General features: G+C 44.3%; 1 protein-coding gene across 3 annotated transcripts in view; it reads left to right on the top strand.

The window, feature by feature from the left end:
- The window catches only part of ark2n (arkadia (rnf111) N-terminal like PKA signaling regulator 2n), a 113,165-nt gene that overhangs the window by 22,827 nt on the left and 70,662 nt on the right, over positions 1-19,676 (top strand). The window contains exon 2 of one of the 3 annotated variants that reach the window (XM_078222738.1): positions 17,550-17,681. The exons of the other annotated variants lie outside the window; for them this stretch is intronic. The gene's annotated coding sequence lies outside the window, so the exon portion shown is untranslated. The remainder of the gene's footprint in view (positions 1-17,549; positions 17,682-19,676) is intronic. 3 annotated transcript variants of the gene reach the window in all.

Below are 19,676 nucleotides of genomic sequence, written 5' to 3'. Positions count from 1 at the left end.
AGACATGGTTAAAGGAGGGACAGGACTGGCAGCTTAACATTACGGGATATCGTTGTTTTAGACGGCACAGAAGGGGAAACAAAAGGCTTGGGGGGGTTGCATTGCTGATTAGGGAGCGCATCCCAGCTGTGTTGAGGGAGGAGAAATTGGAGGTCTCTTGTAGTGCGGCATTATGGGTGGAGCTCAGGAATAAGAAGGGTGAAATCACAATGTTGGGACCTCCCAACAGCCTGCAGGAGATAGAGGAGCAGTTGTGTTGTCAGGTACTGAAAAGGTGTGAGAAAAGCAAGGTAGGTGTGGTGGGTGACTTTAACTTCCCCCATATTGACTGGGAATCCATTACAACCAGGGGCTTGGATGGAGAGCAATTTGTTAGATGTGTCCAGGAGGGCTTTTTGATACAGTATGTTGACAATCCAACTAGGGAGGGGGCCATACTTGACTTGGTATTGGGAATGAGCCAGGCAAGGTGATCGATGCTTCAGTGGGGAAGCTGTTTGGGCTTAATGACTATAATTCCATAAGATTTCGAGTAGTCATAAGGACAAGAATGGCCCTCGGGTGAGGATGCTTAATTGGGTGAGGGCCAATTACATCCAAATTAGACAGGAACTGGGGAACGTGGATTGGGAGCAGCTGTTTGAGGGCAAATCTATGTCTGGCATGTGGGAGACTTAAAAGGCCAGTTGATTGAAGTGCAGGACAGGCATGTCCCTGCAAAAATGAAATGAAGGATAGAAATGGCAGAATTCGTCGACCATGAATGACAAGCTTAGTCTAAAGGACAAAGGAAGCATACGATAGGTCTAGGCATCTAAAAGCTGAGGAAACACTTGGAGTATATTGAAAGTAGGAAGGAACTTAAATGTGGAATTAGGAGGGCTAAAAGGGGGCATGAAATGTTTTTAGCAAATCCCAAGGCTTTTTATGCATATATTAGGAGCAAGAGGGTAGCAAAAGAAAGAGTAGGTCCACTCAATGGAGGGAAATGGTGCATCGAGCCACAGGAAGTGAGTGAAATCCTTGATGAGTACTTTGTATCAGTATTCACCAAGGAGAAGGACATGACGGTCAGGGATAGGTGTGTGAATGCTCTATACAATCTTAATATATCGAAGGAGGAAGTGTTGAGTATCCTAAATTGCATTAAGGTAGACAAGTCCCTGGGGCCAGATGGGACCTATCCCAAGTTACTGCGGGAGGCAAGGGTAGAAATAGCTGGGGCCTTAATAGATATATTCACAACCTTTTTGACCACAGGCGAGGTTCCAGAGAACTGGAGAATAGCCAATGTTGTTCCCCTGTTTCAGAAAGGAAGCAGGGATAATCCAGCAAATTGTAGGCTAGTGAGCCTGATGTCAGTGCTGGGGAAGCTTTTGGAGAAGATACTGAGGGACAGGATATATGCACATTTGGAAGAAAATGGAATTGTTAGTGACGGGCAGCATGGTTTTGTACAGGAAAGGTCATGACTCACCAACTTGATTGAGTTTTTTGAAGAGGTGACAAAAAAAATGTTGAGGGAAGGGATGTGGATGTAATTTATATGGACTTTAGTAAGGCGTCTGACAAAGTCCCACATGACAGACTAGTGCAAAAACTAAAATCACGGGATTTGGGGTGGACTGGCTAGATGGATACAGAACTGGTTTGGTTATAGAAGACAGTAGCAGTGAAAGGGTGTTCTTCAGAATGGAGATCTGTAGCTAGTGGTGTTCTGCAGGAATCCATGCTGGGACCTCTGTTTGTAGTATATATGAATGATCTGGAGGAAAATGTGGGTGATCTGACCACTAAGTTTGCAGACGACATGAAGATTGGTGGAGTTGCTGAATGTGCTAGGATAGTCCAAGGATACAACAGGATATAGATAGATTTGAGACTTGGGCACAGAAATGGCAGATGGAGTTTAATCTGGACAAATGTGAGGTGATGCATTTTGGAGGATCAAATTTAGGTGTGAATTATACTGCAAATGGCAGAACCCTTAGGAACGTTAACATAGAGAGGGATCTGGCCATGCAGGTCCACAGTTCCCTAAAAATGGCAACACAGGTGGCCAAGGTGATTAAGAAGGCATATGACATGCTTGCCTTCATCAGCCGGGCAGAGTACAAGAGTTGGGAAATCATGTTGCAGCTACATAAAGCCTTGGTTAGGCTGCATGGTATTGCGGTCTGGTCACCACACTATCAGAAGGACGTGGAAGCTTTGGAGAGAGTGCAAAGAAGGTTCACCAGGATGTTACCTGGTCTCAAGGGTGTTGGCTATAAGGAGAGGTTGAATAAACTAGGATTGTTTTCACTGGAAAGACGGAGGCTGGGGGAGATCTGATAGAGGTCTACAAAATTATGAGAAGCATAGACAGGGTGGATAGTCGGGCCTTTTCCCAGGGTGGAAGTGTCAATTACAAGGGGGCAGAGGTTCAAGGTGAGAGGGGGTAATTTTAAGGGAGATGTGCGGGGAAGGTTTTTCACGCAGAGTGGTGGGTGCCTGAAAGGTGCTGCCTGAGGAGATGGTGGAAGCAAGCACATTAGCAACAGTTAAGAGGCATCTGGATGGGTACATGAATAAAGGGGTACAAACTGCATAAGGGCAAATGGTTTTTTTTAAGCTTAATTAGGGATCATAATTAGCACAGGCTTGGAGGGCCAACGGGCCTATTCCTGTGCTGTACTTTTCTTTGTTCTTTGTTCTAGATGCCAATCTACAATGGTTTTACTCATCACCATGATCCCTTTTAATCTCAGATTTTTATTGAATTTCTGTGGTGGTAATTAAATCCAGGTCCTCAGAGCAGCAGCCGGGGACTCTGGATTACTAGTCCAGTGACAATATCACTCTGCCACCATCTCTTTGAGACCCCTTGTGACTAATCGTCTTCATTCTAATCAAATGGATGGTTAGTCCTATATGGCATGAAGGTTATATGGGCTCCTAAAACCTGTCGAATATGCCCGATGCTAGTATCCTGCTAGAAGTCACTTCAGAATTTTGAACTGGGGTCTGCGACTATATGGTGGTACATTATTGTGAATGATTGCATTGGCATTATAAATTTGTAGGAAATTAGGCTAACAAGTGACCACATCTTGCCCCTTAGTACATGAATGTTGACGCAGACGAATGGCCTGATTTTTGATTTGATTTATTATTGTCACGTATTAATATACGGTCAAAAGTTTTGTTTCTTGCACGCTATACAGACAAAGCATACCGTTCATCGAGAAGGAAACGAGAGAGTGCAGAATGTAGTGTTACAGTCATAGCTAGGATGTAGAGAAAGATCAACTTAATGCAAGGTAAGTCCATTCAAAAGTCTTGACAGCAGCTGGGAAGAAGCTGTTCGGTTGGTACGTGACCTCAGACTTTTGAATCTTTTCCCGACAGAGGAAGGTGGAAGAGAGAATGTCCGGGGTGCGTGGGGTCCTTAATTATGCTGGCTGCTTTGCCTAAGCAGCGAGTCAATGGATGGGAGGCTGGTTTGCGTGATGGATTGGACTACATTCATGCTATGGTGCATCTGTAAAAGTTGGTGAGAGTCGTAGCTGACATGTCGAATTTCCTTAGTCTTCTGAGAAAGTAGAAGAAAGTTGGTGGGCTTTCTTAACTATAGTGTCGGCATGGGGAGACCAGGACTCCCATGTTGGTGATCTGGATGCCTAAAAGCTTGAAGCTCTCGACCCTTTCTATTTTGTCCCCGTTGACGTAGACAGGGGCATGTTCTCCACTATGCTTCCTGAAGTCGATGACAATCTCCTTTGTTTTGTTGACATTGAGGGAGAGATTATTGTTGCCGCGCCAGTTCACCAGATTCTCTAACTCATTTCTCTACTCTGTTTCGTCATTGTTTGAGATCCGACCCACTATGGTGGTGTCGTCAGCAAACTTGAAAATCGAATTGGAGGGGAATTTGGCCACAAAGTCATAGGTGTATAAGGTGTATAGTAGATTTGGTGCTGTAAATTCAATTAATGCATTGCCTGAAGGAATGTTAATGGTAGGTTTCAAAAGGAAATTGGATGTATCCATGACAAGAAAACATTGCAGGGATAGGGGAAAGAGCAAGCTTAGGTGGGATTAGGAGTAATTTAATAGTTCTTTCAAAAACCTGCTGCATGCACGTGGGCTGAATGGTTGCCTCCTGTACTGTCTGATTCTATGGCACTCCTCACTCAGATATACTTTCCACCACCTGCATTGTCCAATTTGGTCCTTGTCACCACATTGGTCTTTTTCCAAATCTCTCAGCATCATGACTTGGAAATGTATCTGTTTATTCATTGCTGAATAAAAGGCCTGAAAATCAACCCCTACCAACACTGGGGGTGCTTGAACCAGTGCAGTTTATGTAGTTCAAGAAGGTCGCTCACCGCCACATTCTCAAGTGTAATTAGGGATAGGCAATAAATACTGGTCTAGTCGGTGATGTCCACGTTCTGCAAATGATTTTTAAAAAGGTTGCCCCATTGTAACATTACCCAAAGACATAGCTAGCTTCCAAATGGCAGCATCACCTATCTTTATACTTCCACTGTCTTTAATTGTTAAATTGCCTGTGTGACATCAGTCCTGGTGAGTCGCTTCTTTCAGTTAAACCAGTGGTTCCCAAAGGGTGTGGCGTGCCACACTGGTGCGGCAAGAGAGGATGGCAAGTGTGGCGGGAAGATTCAAGGACAATCAAAGAAACATTTAAACATGGATTAGATATTTTTCCAAAATGATTGTTTTATACTTTCTGGATGTCCTGTGATCATATTATAAAGTAGTTGTGTTCTATGTTATGAATCAAGCACTGCCAGGAGTTGTTTTTTTTTTGGTTTTTGAATGTATTTCTTATCAATAAAAAATTCGGTGTGGCGTGAGCAAATTTTTATTCCGAAAGTGCGGCCCAGTGAAAAAAGTTTGGGAACCACTGAGTTAAACATTGGAAATCCAGAACAAAGCAGCCCACTTGATTTGCACACCATCCACTGCCATAAACATTTACTCACCACCAGCGGCAACAGTGCCTACCACCTGCAAGATGCACTGCAGCAGTTCACCAAGACTTTTTTGACAGCACCTTCCAAATCTGTGATCTCTACTTCCTAGAAGAACAAGGGCAGCAGGCACACTGCTACCTCCAAGTTGTGGAGTTGCAGGCTTTGGACTGGGGTAGGCACAGTAAGTTGTCTCACAACACCAGGTTAAAGTCCAACAGGTTTATTTGGTAGAGCAAGCTTTTGGAGCGCCGCTCACGTGATGAAGCAGCAGCACTCCGAAAGCTTGTGCTACCAAATAAACCTGTTGGACTTTAACCTGGTGTTGTGAGACTACTTACTGTACCTCCAAGTTCCCTTCCTAGCCATACACCATCTGGACTTGAAACTACATTAGTGTTGCTGTGTCAAATCCTGGAGCTCCGTCCCTGACAACACTGTGGTTGTACTTGCACCACATGGACTGCAGTGGTTCAAGAAGGTGGCTCACCATCTTTGGAAGGACAGTTAGAAATGATCAGTAAATGCTGGCCTAGCCAATGACCTCCCACATCCTGTGAAGAACATTTTAACAGAATTATCTTTGACTTCAGCATAGCTCAACACTCTTAGCCACTGATTCCATTCTCCTCCTCAGTTACCTTCTAGTGTTGAGCCAAACTGCATGTAACTTCATCCCATTTTCTCCAAGTTGAGCTTCCAAATGCATGTGCTTTATCTCAAAAATCGCCTAATTCTATTGCTAATATCGCAAGCCTCTATCCCTGCTTCAGCCTATCTTGCTACCAATACCCTCATCCATGCCTTTGTCATTGTCAGACTGGAGTATTCGAATACTCTCTAATCAGCCTCCTAAGATCTACTCTTCATAAGCCAGCTTATTAAGTTTCTGCTGCCTACATCCTATCTCTCACAAACCCCCATCATTACTTGTGCTTGCTGACTTCTATTGGCTTCTGGTGTTCACAATGCCTCACGTTTAAAATTCTTACACTCCTGTTCAAATCTGTTCACATTTTTGTCTCTTTCTATCCCTGTAATGTTTTCCAGCCCAAAGACCTTCTGAGCCTTCCAACTCTGGTCTTTCATCTTTTTTTGCCTCATCATTGTTAACCATGCCATTGGTCATCTAGCTCCCAAGCTCTGAATTGCCTCCTCAAATCTCTGCCCTCTCGGAGCTTATTATGTCCGTAAGATCTCCCCCTTGCTGTACTGACCCAATTCTCTCTAAACTGCTGAGCAGTTGACTTTCCTTCCTGGTCCCCATCTTAACTGTCATTGTGGAGTTCCTTTCCCTCTCAAATTGCCTTCATCACTTGGCTCTTTTAATAAATGTTCCCCAACCAATTTCCCATGTAAAATGTTACACCATTTTGATTCTCCATTTCTCTGCTAAAACCTTTGAACCTGTTTGTTGTGACCAGAGTTTGGTACCCAGCTTCTCTAATTCTTTGTTTAAATTTCTCCAATCAGATTTCTGTCACTGCCACAGGACTGAAACAGGTCTGATCAAAGAATCAGGTGGTCATCTCTGTGACTACCCTCCATGTGAATGATTACATCAATGTCATGACATTGATGAAAACCTGGCCGAGGGATGATGACGCTTTTTCCCCCTAAATTTCCCCATCTGACTACGCCTTCCAGCAATTTTCCTGCCCAGACTGTGGTGTTGGCAGTGTACTCATTACAAAATCACACTTTGTGTCCTCATGTCTTATGGCATTTTTTCCTCCTTTGCACATCTCACCTTGTTCCACCCCTTTCAATTTTACTTTATAAACCTCATTCTCCAAAGGCATGGGATCAGATTCTATATGCTTGCAACATCCAACTTGACCTCTTCACTACCTGTCTTGATCCCTCAACTGCCATGCTGGGATGAGCAGCAATTGCCTTCAGTTAAACAGTGCAAAGGCCAAAGCCATAGTCTTTGGATCCAGCACAAACTTATATCTGTGCTACTGATGCCATCCCTGTCCTTGGCCACTTTTTCAGGTTGAAGTAGTCTGTTCACAGTCTTGTGAGATGAACTTCCAACTAATGTTTCCTTTAACCTGCACATGTCCACAGCTTCTCACAAGTTTCTTTTGTGTGCAATCTTGCAAATAATGACCATCGGCCGGTGGCTCTGACATCCATCATTATGAAGTGCTTCGAAAGGCTAGTCATAGCACAAATCAATTCCAGCCTCCCGGACTACCTGGATCCACTACAGTTTGCCTACCGCCGCAACAGGTCCACCGCAGACGCCATCTCCCTGGCCCTGCACTCAAACCTGGAACACCGATGTCAGACTCCTATTTATTGACTACAGCTCAGCCTTCAACACTATTATTCCCACAAAATCCATCTCCAAACTCTGTGGCCTGGGCCTCGGCACCTCCCTCTGCGACTAGATCCTGAACTTCCTATCTCTCAGACCACAATCAGTAAGGATAGGCAACAACACCTCCTCCACGATCATCCTCAACACTGGTGCCCCACAAGGCTGTGTTAGCCCCCTACTATACTCCTTATACACCTATGACTGTGTGGCCAAATTCCCCTCCAATTCGATTTTTAGGTTTGCTGACGACACCACCGTAGTGGGTCGGATCTCAAACAATGACGAGACAGAATACAGGAATGAGATAGAGAATCCAGTGAACTGGTGCGGCAACAATAATCTCTCCCTCAACGTGAACAAAGCAAAGGAGATTGTCATTGACTTCAGGAAGCGTAAAGGAGAATGTGCCCCTGTCTCCATCAATGGGGACTAAGTAGAAAGGGTCGACAGCTTCAAGGTTTTAGGTATCCAGACCACCAACAACCTGTCCTGGTCCCCCCATGCTAACACTATAGTTAAGAAAGCCCACCAGCGCTTCTACTTTCTCAGAAGACTAAGGAAATTTGGCATGTCAGCTGCGATTCTCACCAACTTTTACAGATGCACCATAGAAAGCATTCTTTCTGGTTGTATCACAGCTTGGTATGGCTCCTGCTCTGCCCAAGACCGCAAGAAACTACAAAAGGTCGTGAATGTAGCCCAATCCATCACGCAAACCAGTCTCCTATCCGTTGACTCTGTCTACATTTCCTGGTGCCTCGCAAAGCAGCCAGCATAATTAAGGACCCCACGCACCTTGGATATTCCCTCTTCCACCACCTTCCGTCGGGAAAAAGATATAAAAGTCTGAGGTAGCGTACCAACTGACTCAAGAACAGCTTCTTCCCTGCTGCTGTCAGATTTTTGAATGGACTTACCTTGCATTAAGTTGATCTTTCTCTACACCCTAGCTATGACTGTAACACTACATTCTGCACTCTCTCGTTTGCTTCTCTGAACGTTATGTTTTGTCTGTATAGCACGCAAGAAACAATACTTTTCACTATGTTAATACATGTGAAAGAAATAAATCAAATTTTAAATGAACCAGGCTGCATACAACAAACAAAAAATTAAATGGAATGTTAGTTTCAATCATATTCTGCCTATGATAAAGGCAACTTGCTTTTCTGTGACATATCTCACCTCTGTCCCTAACTAAAATCATTTGCTGCAGAAACCCACATGCCTTTATTACCCCAGAACCAACTGTTCAAATACTTTCTCAGATGACCTTCTGTCATCAGCTTTGCTTAAGCTTCAGTTTGGGACAAATCTTATGATCTTTGCATTGTCAGAGACCGGATGTACAACTGAAAAATGCATTTCAGGACCCCTTGGAAGTCCTGATGTATGGACCTATGTGGGAATTGCCTTGGAAGGTTCAACTTCTAGTGCTCCCTGGGATAGAATCCCTACAATACGGAAGGAGGCCATTTGGCCCATCAAGCCAAATGGCCTCCATATCCACAGATCTCTAAAGGTTGCCACTCAAGTGGATAGAGCTGTGAAGAAGGCATATAGTGTGTTAGCTTTTATTAACAGGGGGTTGGAGTTTAAGAGCCGTGGGGTTATGCTGCAACTGTACAGGACCTTGGTGAGACCGCATTTGGAATATTGCGTGCAGTTCTGGTCACCTCACTATAAGAAGGATGTGGAAGCGCTGGAAAGAGTGCAGAGGAGATTTACCAGGATGCTGCCTGGTTTGGAGTGTCGGTCTTATGAGGAAAGGTTGAGGGAGGTGGGGCTGTTCTCTCTGGAGCGGAGGAGATTGAGGGGAGACTTAATAGAGGTTTATAAAATGATGAAGGGGATAGATCGAGTGAACGTTCAAAGACTATTTCCTCGGGTGGATGGAGCTATTACAAGGGGGCATAACTATAGGGTTCATGGTGGGAGATATAGGAAGGATATCAGAGGTAGGTTCTTCACGCAGAGAGTGGTTGGGGTGTGGAATGGACTGCCTGCAGTGATAGTGGAGTCAGACACTTGAGGAACATTTAAGCGGTTATTGGATAGGCACATGGAGCACACCAGGATGGTAGGGAGTGGGATAGCTTGATCTTGGTTTCAGATGAAGGTCGGCACAACATCGTGGGCCGAAGGGCCTGTTCTGTGCTGTACTGTTCTATGTTCTATGTTCTAAGCCTGCACTGACAACAATTCCACCCAGGCCCTATCCCTGTAACCCCACATATTTATACTGCTGGTCCCTTGACACTAAGGATCAATTTAGCATAGCTAATCAACCTAACCCGCACATCTTTGGTATGTGGGAGGAAACCGGAGCACCTGGAGGAAACCCAGGCAGATACGGGGAGACTGTACAAACTCCAGACAGACAGTCCTCCTCCTCCTCCTCTCCTCTCCTCTCCTCTCCTCTCCTCTCCTCTCCTCTCCCTCTTCCCCCCCCCCCCCCCCCCCCCCCCCCCCCCCCCCCCCCCCCCCGGAGCCTCTGACTGCCCTCCAGACATAAGTAGCCCATCCCCCAACCTGATGAATCCTCTCACTACCAGACTACATCCCCGCCAACCTAACCACTCTCCTGACCTGTCCACCCCACCTCCCTTGACCCAACTATCTTCCCGATCTGACAACCCTTGAACTGACTACCCTTCCCAATCTGATTACCCATTATCTTGTCCCAACTCACTACCCACCCACATAATGCACATGACCCTCTAACCCCCTGACCTACTTATCCACCTGACTCACTGGCTCATCTCACGACCCAGATCTCCAAGATAGTTGGGTCAAGGGAGGGCTAGTCAGGTTGGTGGGGATGGACAGGTCAGGAGAGTGGTCAGGTTGGGGCTGAGGTGGCGGGAATGTAGTCTGATAGTGAGAGGATTCATCAGGTTGGGGAATGGGCTAGTTATATCTGGAGGATAGTCAGAGGCTCGGGGGGAGTCGGAGGGTCAGTTGTGGAGTTACCCAGGTATTTATGCTAGATTTTAATCCAACATTTCCTGGGTAACTACCAGCAAGGGACCAGCACGCCAGGTCTTGGCTCCCACCTGCAAGCTCTTCACCCACTGGTCCTCTACCCACTCTGCCCATTCACTAACATTAAAACTGACCCAATAAACTTGCCGTATAGCAACGCTACAGGGACAGCACAGTGGTTAGCCCTGCTGCCTCACAGTACCAGGGACTCTGGTTCAATTCCCGGCTTGGGCCACTGTCTGTATGGAGTTTGCACATTCTCTCTGTAAATGCATGGGTTTCCTCCGGGTGCTCCAGTTTCCTCCCACAGTACAAAGATGTGCGGGTTAGGTGGATTGGCCATGCTAAATTGCCCCTTAGTGTCAGGCGGACTAGCTAGGGTAAAATGCATGGGGTTGCGGGGATAGAGCTTGGGTGGGATTATGGTCGGTGCAGACTCGATGGGTCGAATGGCCTCCTTCACTGTAGATTCTATGATTCTAGTACTGTAAGAAAGGAGAGTATTCTGTTTTTCCCTGACTCTACTGCAGTCCGACGGAGCTCTCTGAGGCACACTGCACTGCGCATTTCCATGAACGATGGGCTTGGAAGATCCTGGTAGAAATGTGCATCAGTGTTGAGTTGGGGGCACTTATGAGTGCAGCAACAGTCAGAAGATAGATCATTGCCATTGATCGGAAGAAATGGATCAGTTTATGCATAATTCTGTTACCCGTATCTTCTCCACAGTGTCATCCTTTGATCTGGCCTACTTTGCCTCCTGATCTCCCGACACCTAAAATGTTAAGTTATTATTCCTTCATACCTCTGTAACCTTCCTCAGCCATACAAGCGCACATTGTAATCTTCTGACTCAGATTTCTTGGGCATCTCTCTCTTCTCTCACTGTTGTTGGCCATGCCTTTAGCCATCTAGGCCTATACTTTGGAATTGCCTCCTTCGATCTCACCATCTCCCTCCGCTTTAAAGATCCTTCTTGATACCACCTCTTTGACCAGACCTTTGGTCGTGTCTGAATATTAGCTTATGCTTCTGTGAAGTATCTTAGAGAATGATTTTCTATGTTGAGGCTGCTGTATAATTTTTTTCTTTAAATATGGGCATCCTATTTGTTGTTTCCAATTTAAAAAGAATTTCCCTCCTATTTATTAGTTTCTTGACAGAATCAACTGAGGGAGTCTTTCATCATCCAACCTAACAAAGAGCTTTTAACAAATCCTAACAAATCCTTTTAATAGGATTCGCAGATAATTGATTTTGCATATTTTAGCATCTCACATTTGGTGACTTGGTCTTGCCAGTTGGTGTGCATAAATGTATCTGATCCTTGCGCCTGTATTCAAATCACCACTCATATCCTTATATGACCCCATTGGAAATGTAAAATATCACCCAGCATGCAGTTGATGAATCATATGCTAGTGTGCATTTCCGAACAACCAAACTTGGACAAAGATTACCAAAATCCAACTTTGATAAGAAGTCAGCGTTCTCTCCTGTATAGAAATCATCATAGAAACCCTACAGTGCAGAAGGAGGCCATTCGGCCCATCGAGTCTGCACCGACCACAATCCCACCCCACATATTTACCCGCTAATCCCTCTAACCTACGCATCCCAGGACTCTAAGGGACAATTTTTTTTACCTGGCCAATCAACCTAACCTGCACATCTTTGGACTGTGGGAGGAAACTGGAGCACCCGGAGGAAACCCACGCAGACACGAGGAGAATGTACAAACTCCACACAGACAGTGACCCGAGCCGGGAATCGAACCCGGGACCCTGGAGCTGTGAAGCAGCAGTGCTAACCACTGTGCTACCGTGCCGCCCCAACCACTGTGCTACCGTGCCGCCCCGTATATTTGTATTGTCTTTGACATGCAAACATCATACTGATTGTGCTTTTTTGCTGTAAATCAAAAACCATTAGCTATCATACTTCTATTTAATCTGCCATTTTATGATATGGTTGTACAACCTCTCCAGATCAACTGTAAAAAGTGGTGTAGAGAGTGCACCATAAGTGTACTCTCTACACCACTCATAAGTGCCACCAACTCAACACTGATGCACATTTCTACCAGGATCTTCCAAGCCCATCGTTCATGGAAATGTGCAGTGCAGTGTCCCTCAGAGAGCTCTGTCAGACTGCAGTAGAGTCAGGGAAAAACAGAATACTCTCTTTTCTTATGGTACTAGAATCATAGAATCTACAGTGAAGGAGGCCATTCGGCCCATTTATAATTCTCTGCTGGTGTATCGTTATGCGTAGGATTATTCTATCTTGCACTGTAGCCATGTATATATACAACTCAGATGTATTGGCACTCTTATGGAATCACCAGTGAGATGCAGTTATAGTGCTGCATTAAATCTTCTGGGCCATTAAAAACCAGTATTGAATGTGTAAGCTTTGAATGTATAAGCACTCCTGTCCATTTATTTTGTAAAATAGACATAGGAAATAGTAGCAGGAGTAGGCCCCTCAAACCTGCTCCATCATTCAGTAAGACCACAGGTGGCCTGATCTTGACCTTAACTCCACTTCCCCACCTGTTCAGCATTAACATAAATCTGTCCATCTCAACCTTGAATATATTCAATAAAAAAACCTCCACTGCTCTCTGGGGCAGGGAATTTCAAAGATTCATTACCTTCAAGAGAAGACATTCCTCCTCACCTGTATCTTAAATAGAACATTTATGATTTAATGGCCAAGAATGTCTATAGTAAGAAATCCATAGCTACAAATACAACCTCAGAACCCCATAGAACATAGAACATAGAACAGTACAGCACAGAACAGGCCCTTCGGCCCACGATGTTGTGCCGACCTTCATCTGAAACCAAGATCAAGCTATCCCACTCCCTACCATCCTGGTGTGCTCCATGTGCCTATCCAATAACCGCTTAAATGTTCCTCAAGTGTCTGACTCCACTATCACTGCAGGCAGTCCATTCCACACCCCAACCACTCTCTGCGTGAAGAACCTACCTCTGATATCCTTCCTATATCTCCCACCATGAACCCTATAGTTATGCCCCCTTGTAATAGCTCCATCCACCCGAGGAAATAGTCTTTGAACGTTCACTCGATCTATCCCCTTCATCATTTTATAAACCTCTATTAAGTCTCCCCTCAATCTCCTCCGCTCCAGAGAGAACAGCCCCACCTCCCTCAACCTTTCCTCATAAGACCGACACTCCAAACCAGGCAGCATCCTGGTAAATCTCCTCTGCACTCTTTCCAGCGCTTCCACATCCTTCTTATAGTGAGGTGACCAGAACTGCACGCAATATTCCAAATGCGGTCTCACCAAGGTCCTGTACAGTTGCAGCATAACCCCACGGCTCTTAAACTCCAACCCCCTGTTAATAAAAGCTAACACACTATATGCCTTCTTCACAGCTCTATCCACTTGAGTGGCAACCTTTAGAGATCTGTGGATATGGACCCCAAGATCTCTCTGTTCCTCCACAGTCTTCAGAACCCTACCTTTGACCCTGTAATCCACATTTAAATTTGTCCTACCAAAATGAATCACCTCACATTTATCAGGGTTAAACTCCATTTGCCATTTTTCAGCCCAGCTTTGCATCCTATCTATGTCTCTTTGCAGCCTACAACACCCCTCCACCTCATCCACTACTCCACCAATCTTGGTGTCATCAGCAAATTTACTGATCCACCCTTCAGCCCCCTCCTCTAAGTCATTAATAAAAATCACAAAGAGCAGAGGACCAAGCACCGATCCCTGCGGCACTCCGCTAGCAACCTGCCTCCAGTCCGAAAATTTTCCATCCACCACCACCCTCTGTCTTCGATCAGATAGCCAGTTACCTATCCAATCGGCCAACTTTCCCTCTATCCCACACCTCCTTACTTTCATCATAAGCCGACCATGGGGGACCTTATCAAACGCCTTACTAAAATCCATGTATATGACATCAACCGCCCTACCTTCATCAACACACCTAGTTACCTCCTCAAAAAATTCTATCAAATTTGTGAGGCACGATTTGCCCTTCACAAATCCGTGCTGACTATCCCAGATTAATCCGCATCTTTCTAAATGGTCGTAAATCCCATCCCTAAGGACCTTTTCCATCAATTTACCAACCACCGAAGTCAGACTAACCGGTCTATAATAACCAGGGTCATTTCTATTCCCTTTCTTAAACAGAGGAACAACATTTGCCACTCTCCAGTCCTCTGGCACCATCCCCGTGGACAGTGAGGACCCAAAGATCAAAGCCAAAGGCTCTGCAATCTCATCCCTCGCCTCCCAAAGAATCCTAGGATACATTTCATCAGGCCCAGGGGACTTATCGACCTTCAGTTTATTCAAAACTGCCAGTACATCCTCCCTCCGAACATCTATTTCCTCCAGCCTATTAGCCTGTAACACCTTCTCTTCCTCAAAAACATGGCCCCTCTCCTTGGTGAACACTGAAGAAAAGTATTCATTCATCACCTCGCCTATCTCTACTGATTCCATACACAAGTTCCCACCACTGTCCTTGACCGGCCCTAACCTCACCCTGGTCATTCTTTTATTCCTCACATAAGAGTAAAAAGCCTTGGGGTTTTCCTTGATCCGACCCGCCAAGGACTTCTCATGTCCCCTCCTAGCTCTCCTCAGCCCCTTTTTCAGCTCATTCCTTGCTAACTTGTAACCCTCAATCGAGCCATCTGAACCTTGTTTCCTCATCCCTACATAAGCTTCCCTCTTCCTTTTCACAAGACATTCCACCTCTTTTGTGAACCATGGTTCCCTCACTCGGCCATTTCCTCCCTGCCTGACAGGGACATACCTATCAAGGACACCCAGTATTTGTTCCTTGAAAAAGTTCCACTTTTCATCAGTGCCTTTCCCTGACAGTTTCTGTTCCCATCTTATGCCCCCTAATTCTTGCCTAATCGCATCATAATTACCTCTCCCCCAATTGTAAGCCTTGCCCTGCCGTCCGGCCCTATCCCTCTCCATTGCAATAACAAAAGACACCGAATTGTGGTCACTATCTCCAAAGTTCTCTCCCACAACCAAATCTAACACTTGGCCCGGTTCATTTCCCAGTACCAAATCCAATGTGGCCTCACCCCTTGTCGGCCTATCCACATATTGTGTCAGGAAACCCTCCTGCACACACTGCACAAAAAGTGCCCCATCCAAACTATTCGACCTACAAAGGTTCCAATCAATATTTGGAAAGTTAAAGTCCCCCATGACAACTACCCTGTGACCCCCACACGTATCCATAATCTGCTTAGCAATTTCTTCCTCCACATCTCTATTACTATTTGGGGGCCTATAGTAAACTCCTAACAACGTGACCGCTCCTTTCCTGTTTCTAACTGCAGCCCATATTACCTCAGTGTGCATATCCCCCTCAAAGTGCTTTTCCGCAGCCGTTAAACTATCCTTGATTAACAATGCTACTCCTCCACCTCTTTTACCAGCTTCCCTACACTTACTGAAACATCTATACCCCGGAACGTCCAACAACCATTCCTGTCCTTGTTCTACCCACGTCTCCGTAATGGCCACAACATCGTAGTCCCAAGTAGCAATCCACGCCCCAAGTTCATCCACCTTGTTCCGGATGCTCCTTGCATTGAAGTAGACACACTTCAACCCATCTTCCTGTCTACCGGTACCCACCCTTGACCTTGATACCTTCCCCAATATCTCACCACCCTCAACACTGACTTCCGGACTACAACTCCTTTTCCGACTCCCCTGACAAATTAGTTTAAATCCCCCTGAAGAGCCGTAGCAAATTTCCCTCCCAGGATATTGGTGCCCCTCTGGTTCAGGTGCACCCCGTCCTGTTTGTAGAGGTCCCACCTTCCCCAGAACGTGTTCCAATTATCCACGTATCTGAAACCCTCCCTCCTGCACCATCCCTGCAACCACATGTTTAAGTGCACTCTCTCCCTGTTCCTCAACTCGCTATCGCGTGGCACCGGTAGCGTACCAGAGATGACCACATGTTTTGTCTTTGCTCTCAGCTTCCAGCCCAGCTCCCGAAATTCCTGTTTTAAATCCCCGTCCCTTCTCTTACCTATGTCGTTGGTACCAATGTGTACCACGACTTGTGACTGTTTCCCCTCCCCCTTAAGAATCCGGAAAACACGGTCCGAGACGTCACGGACCCTGGCATCCGGTAGGCAACAAACCATCCTCGAGTCTCTTTTGCTGCCACAGAACCTCCTATCTATCCCTCTAACTAATGAGTCCCCAATAACTATTGCCCTCCCGCTCTCCTCCTTACCCTCCTGAGCCACAGGGACGGACTCAGTGCCGGAGATCCTCTCACTGCGGCTCACCACTGGTATGTCGTCCCCCTCAACCGTATCCAAAGCGGAATACTTATTGCTAAGGGGAACGACCCTCTCTCATTTTTCAGTCTCCCTAATTCTTGGACAAAAGAACAAAACCAATTTTTATTCCTGCATTTGAAAGGATTCTAAATTTTTTGCTTCATGATCTTTAATAAAATTGGCTTTAAAATTGGCTACTAAGAATTCTATTAATGGGAACCACTTATTTTTAATGTTTAAGCAGTGAGTTCTGATGATTTCATTAAGGTGATTTCATTTACTTGTTCCAAAAGTGAATTTATTTTAGTTTCTTACAATCAATACCTTCAATGATGCAGAGAGTTGAAGTCCCCATGCATTTACTCATCTTTGACTCCTTGATGGTGTTGAGCATCTTACGAAGCTGGTGATTTGTCAACAACTAAACGTTCACATACACCCACTAAAAGATTGTGCTAAAAAAAATCAAAATAATCCATGTAGGACTTAAATTATCCATTTCATTAAAAAGTCCTGTGTAAAGTTACGTCTTTAAATCTACAAATTGCTGTACTTTGTTACGGTTATATACAGCTCTCTAAGCAGAGATGGAAATTGGTGAGAGTTCCTGTTTTTAAACATGTTGCAGTGATTGCTGCAGAAAGTGCACATTTGTAGACTTTTCAGTGGGACAGGGCTAGTTTGAACTGTGATGCTACATAGGATCATACTAAGCTAACACTAAGTATTTGAACTTCCATAAACAAGCTCAGTTCAGCAATCTTGAACTTCAGGAGAGTGGGAAGAGAGGTGGATAAAGGATTTTTTTTGAATCTGTATACTTAGCCATTTCCAATCAGCAATACAAATGTCCACCATGAACTTTATTCCATTACTTGAATTGCAAAATGGATTACCTCACTCAAATAAAATTGTCTCTGTTCTAGGGTTGTTGGACCATGCTTCCTGCATTCTCACCTCGTTGGAACTCAAAATGAGAATGATCTTGGGCTGTACCTCAAGGTCTGCTGTACGATTCATTCCCCCGGGTAGATTCCTGTTTACTTTAGCTAACTGGAGTAAGTTTTGGGTTTCTGGCTCTTGTACTCTTGTCATTTTTTGATTCAATGTTAGACTCCAGGGAAAACTAGCCATAAATACAATAGGACTATGAGGATTTCATCCTCCTCTACACAAGGTAATCGTTTGGAAAATGTTCTCCATTCTTTCCATGTTCAATTATTTCCACATTTCTCCAGCATTGAAGGTTTCCTTTTAAGCTGGAAGGTATTTGCAAGAAAAGTGTTTTTTAAAAGATTGGATTACATGTATTGTTGAAAGGATTGTGGAAACTTATGCAGCTGGTTTGGTGGTTATGTTATTCGACTGGTAATCCAATTGTGTTCATGTCTCATGAAAGTAGTTTGAGAATTTGATTCATTTTCAATCGGTAAATAAAGAGCTGGCCTTAGTAAAAGTGACCATGAAGCTGTCAGATTGCATTAAAGACCAAGTTGATTCATTAATGTTTTTTTAGGGAAGGAAACCTACTGTTACTAGTTTGGTCTATGTGTGACTCCAGCCTCACAACACTATAGTTGACTCTTAGGTGATGTAACAAACCACTCCAACACAAAGTGCTGCAAAAACTCAGTAGGTCTGGCAACCCTGAAGTTCTGAAGAAGAGTTGTATTGGACTCAAAATGTAACTCTATTTCTATCTCCACAGATGCTGCCCAGACCTGCTGTTTTTCCCAGCACTTGCTGTTTTTGTTTTGGATCTCCAGCATCTGTAGTATTTTGCTTAAACTGCACCCCAGTGGTTAAAAAGTACAACCCCACCACTAAGGGCAAATAGAAATGGTCAATAAATGCTGATTTGCCAGCTACACCCACATCCCAAAATAAAAATCTGAACTAGAAATTTTGGACCAAAGGAATAAGAAATAGCTGCAGGATTTTCCTACTTTTGTAAGCAGTGAATTTGAAGTTGTTTTCTCCCTTTCTGTTTTGTGTGTAAAAGTGTCCTTTAGTCACCAGCTGAAAACATTTTTTTCAATCCTTGAAACAACTATGAATGAAATCCCTGACTTCAGCATCAAACAATCAAAGTTCTGATTTGCAGCTTTATCACAAACTTATTTACAAACACAGTTACTTGTGAAGTAGGATTCGTAAAGGTTTGAACAGGCAATTTTTTACAGTGAATACCTCTATTACGAACAATGATACAAGGGATAAAGAGTTGAAATGCTATTCATGTGATTCTGCCCTTGGCTTAACTCCCCTCCCTCACTTTCTCTTTTTTAACAATTCTCTCATCCAATAAAGTTGTTATCTGCCAAACAAGTGATTGAATTGAGACCTGCACTTGGGTTTCTTTAATTTTTCTTTTTAAAAACGAAGTATTAAGTTCACAATTTTTTCTCCTAAAAGAAGTTATGTAAACAGTGTACATGTGAGCTAAATTATAAATCTGGGCATGTATGACAGATTCACATATTTAAACACTTAGAGGGTCTCCAAGCCTTGGTTCTTACCATCCAGCTCCTATTGCTGCTCTTGTCCCCTGGTGAAATTGAATCTACAAATCTTCTGTAGGGCTTAGAAAAATTGATTTAAAAGCACCAATGTTGAGAGTCTGGATCCTGCAATCCAGATTTAAAAACCAGTACAAAAATATCTAACGTTTGGGATTAGATTAACCTACTATGAGATTGAAGAGAGGTTCTATTTCAGACAGAGTCTATTATGAATTTTTAAAAAACGCTGAATATTCTTGAGGTTCTGGCTGTATCTGTGGAGAGAGAAAGTGTTAATATTTCAGTCCTGTGATCTGTCATTACATCAGTTCTGATCAAGACTTGAAATGTTATCTCTGTTTCTCTCTCCATAGATACAGCCAGACCTGCTGAGTACTTCCAGCATTTGCTGTTTTTATTTCAGATTTACAGTATCTGCTTTCATAAAAAGAAACCATTTCTGTGCAGTTTCTTAAACAAGGTGATGTGTTTTCCCCATTATCAGATTAAATAATGTTCTGCTGGGATTAAATTATATGCACAGATGGAAAC

This window comes from Mustelus asterias, chromosome 1, assembly GCF_964213995.1.
Source record: "Mustelus asterias chromosome 1, sMusAst1.hap1.1, whole genome shotgun sequence".
In the NCBI taxonomy this organism is placed as follows: Eukaryota; Metazoa; Chordata; class Chondrichthyes; order Carcharhiniformes; family Triakidae; genus Mustelus; species Mustelus asterias.
The sequence above is the reverse complement of the archived record's forward strand: the minus strand, read 5'-3'. Positions and strand labels throughout refer to the sequence as shown.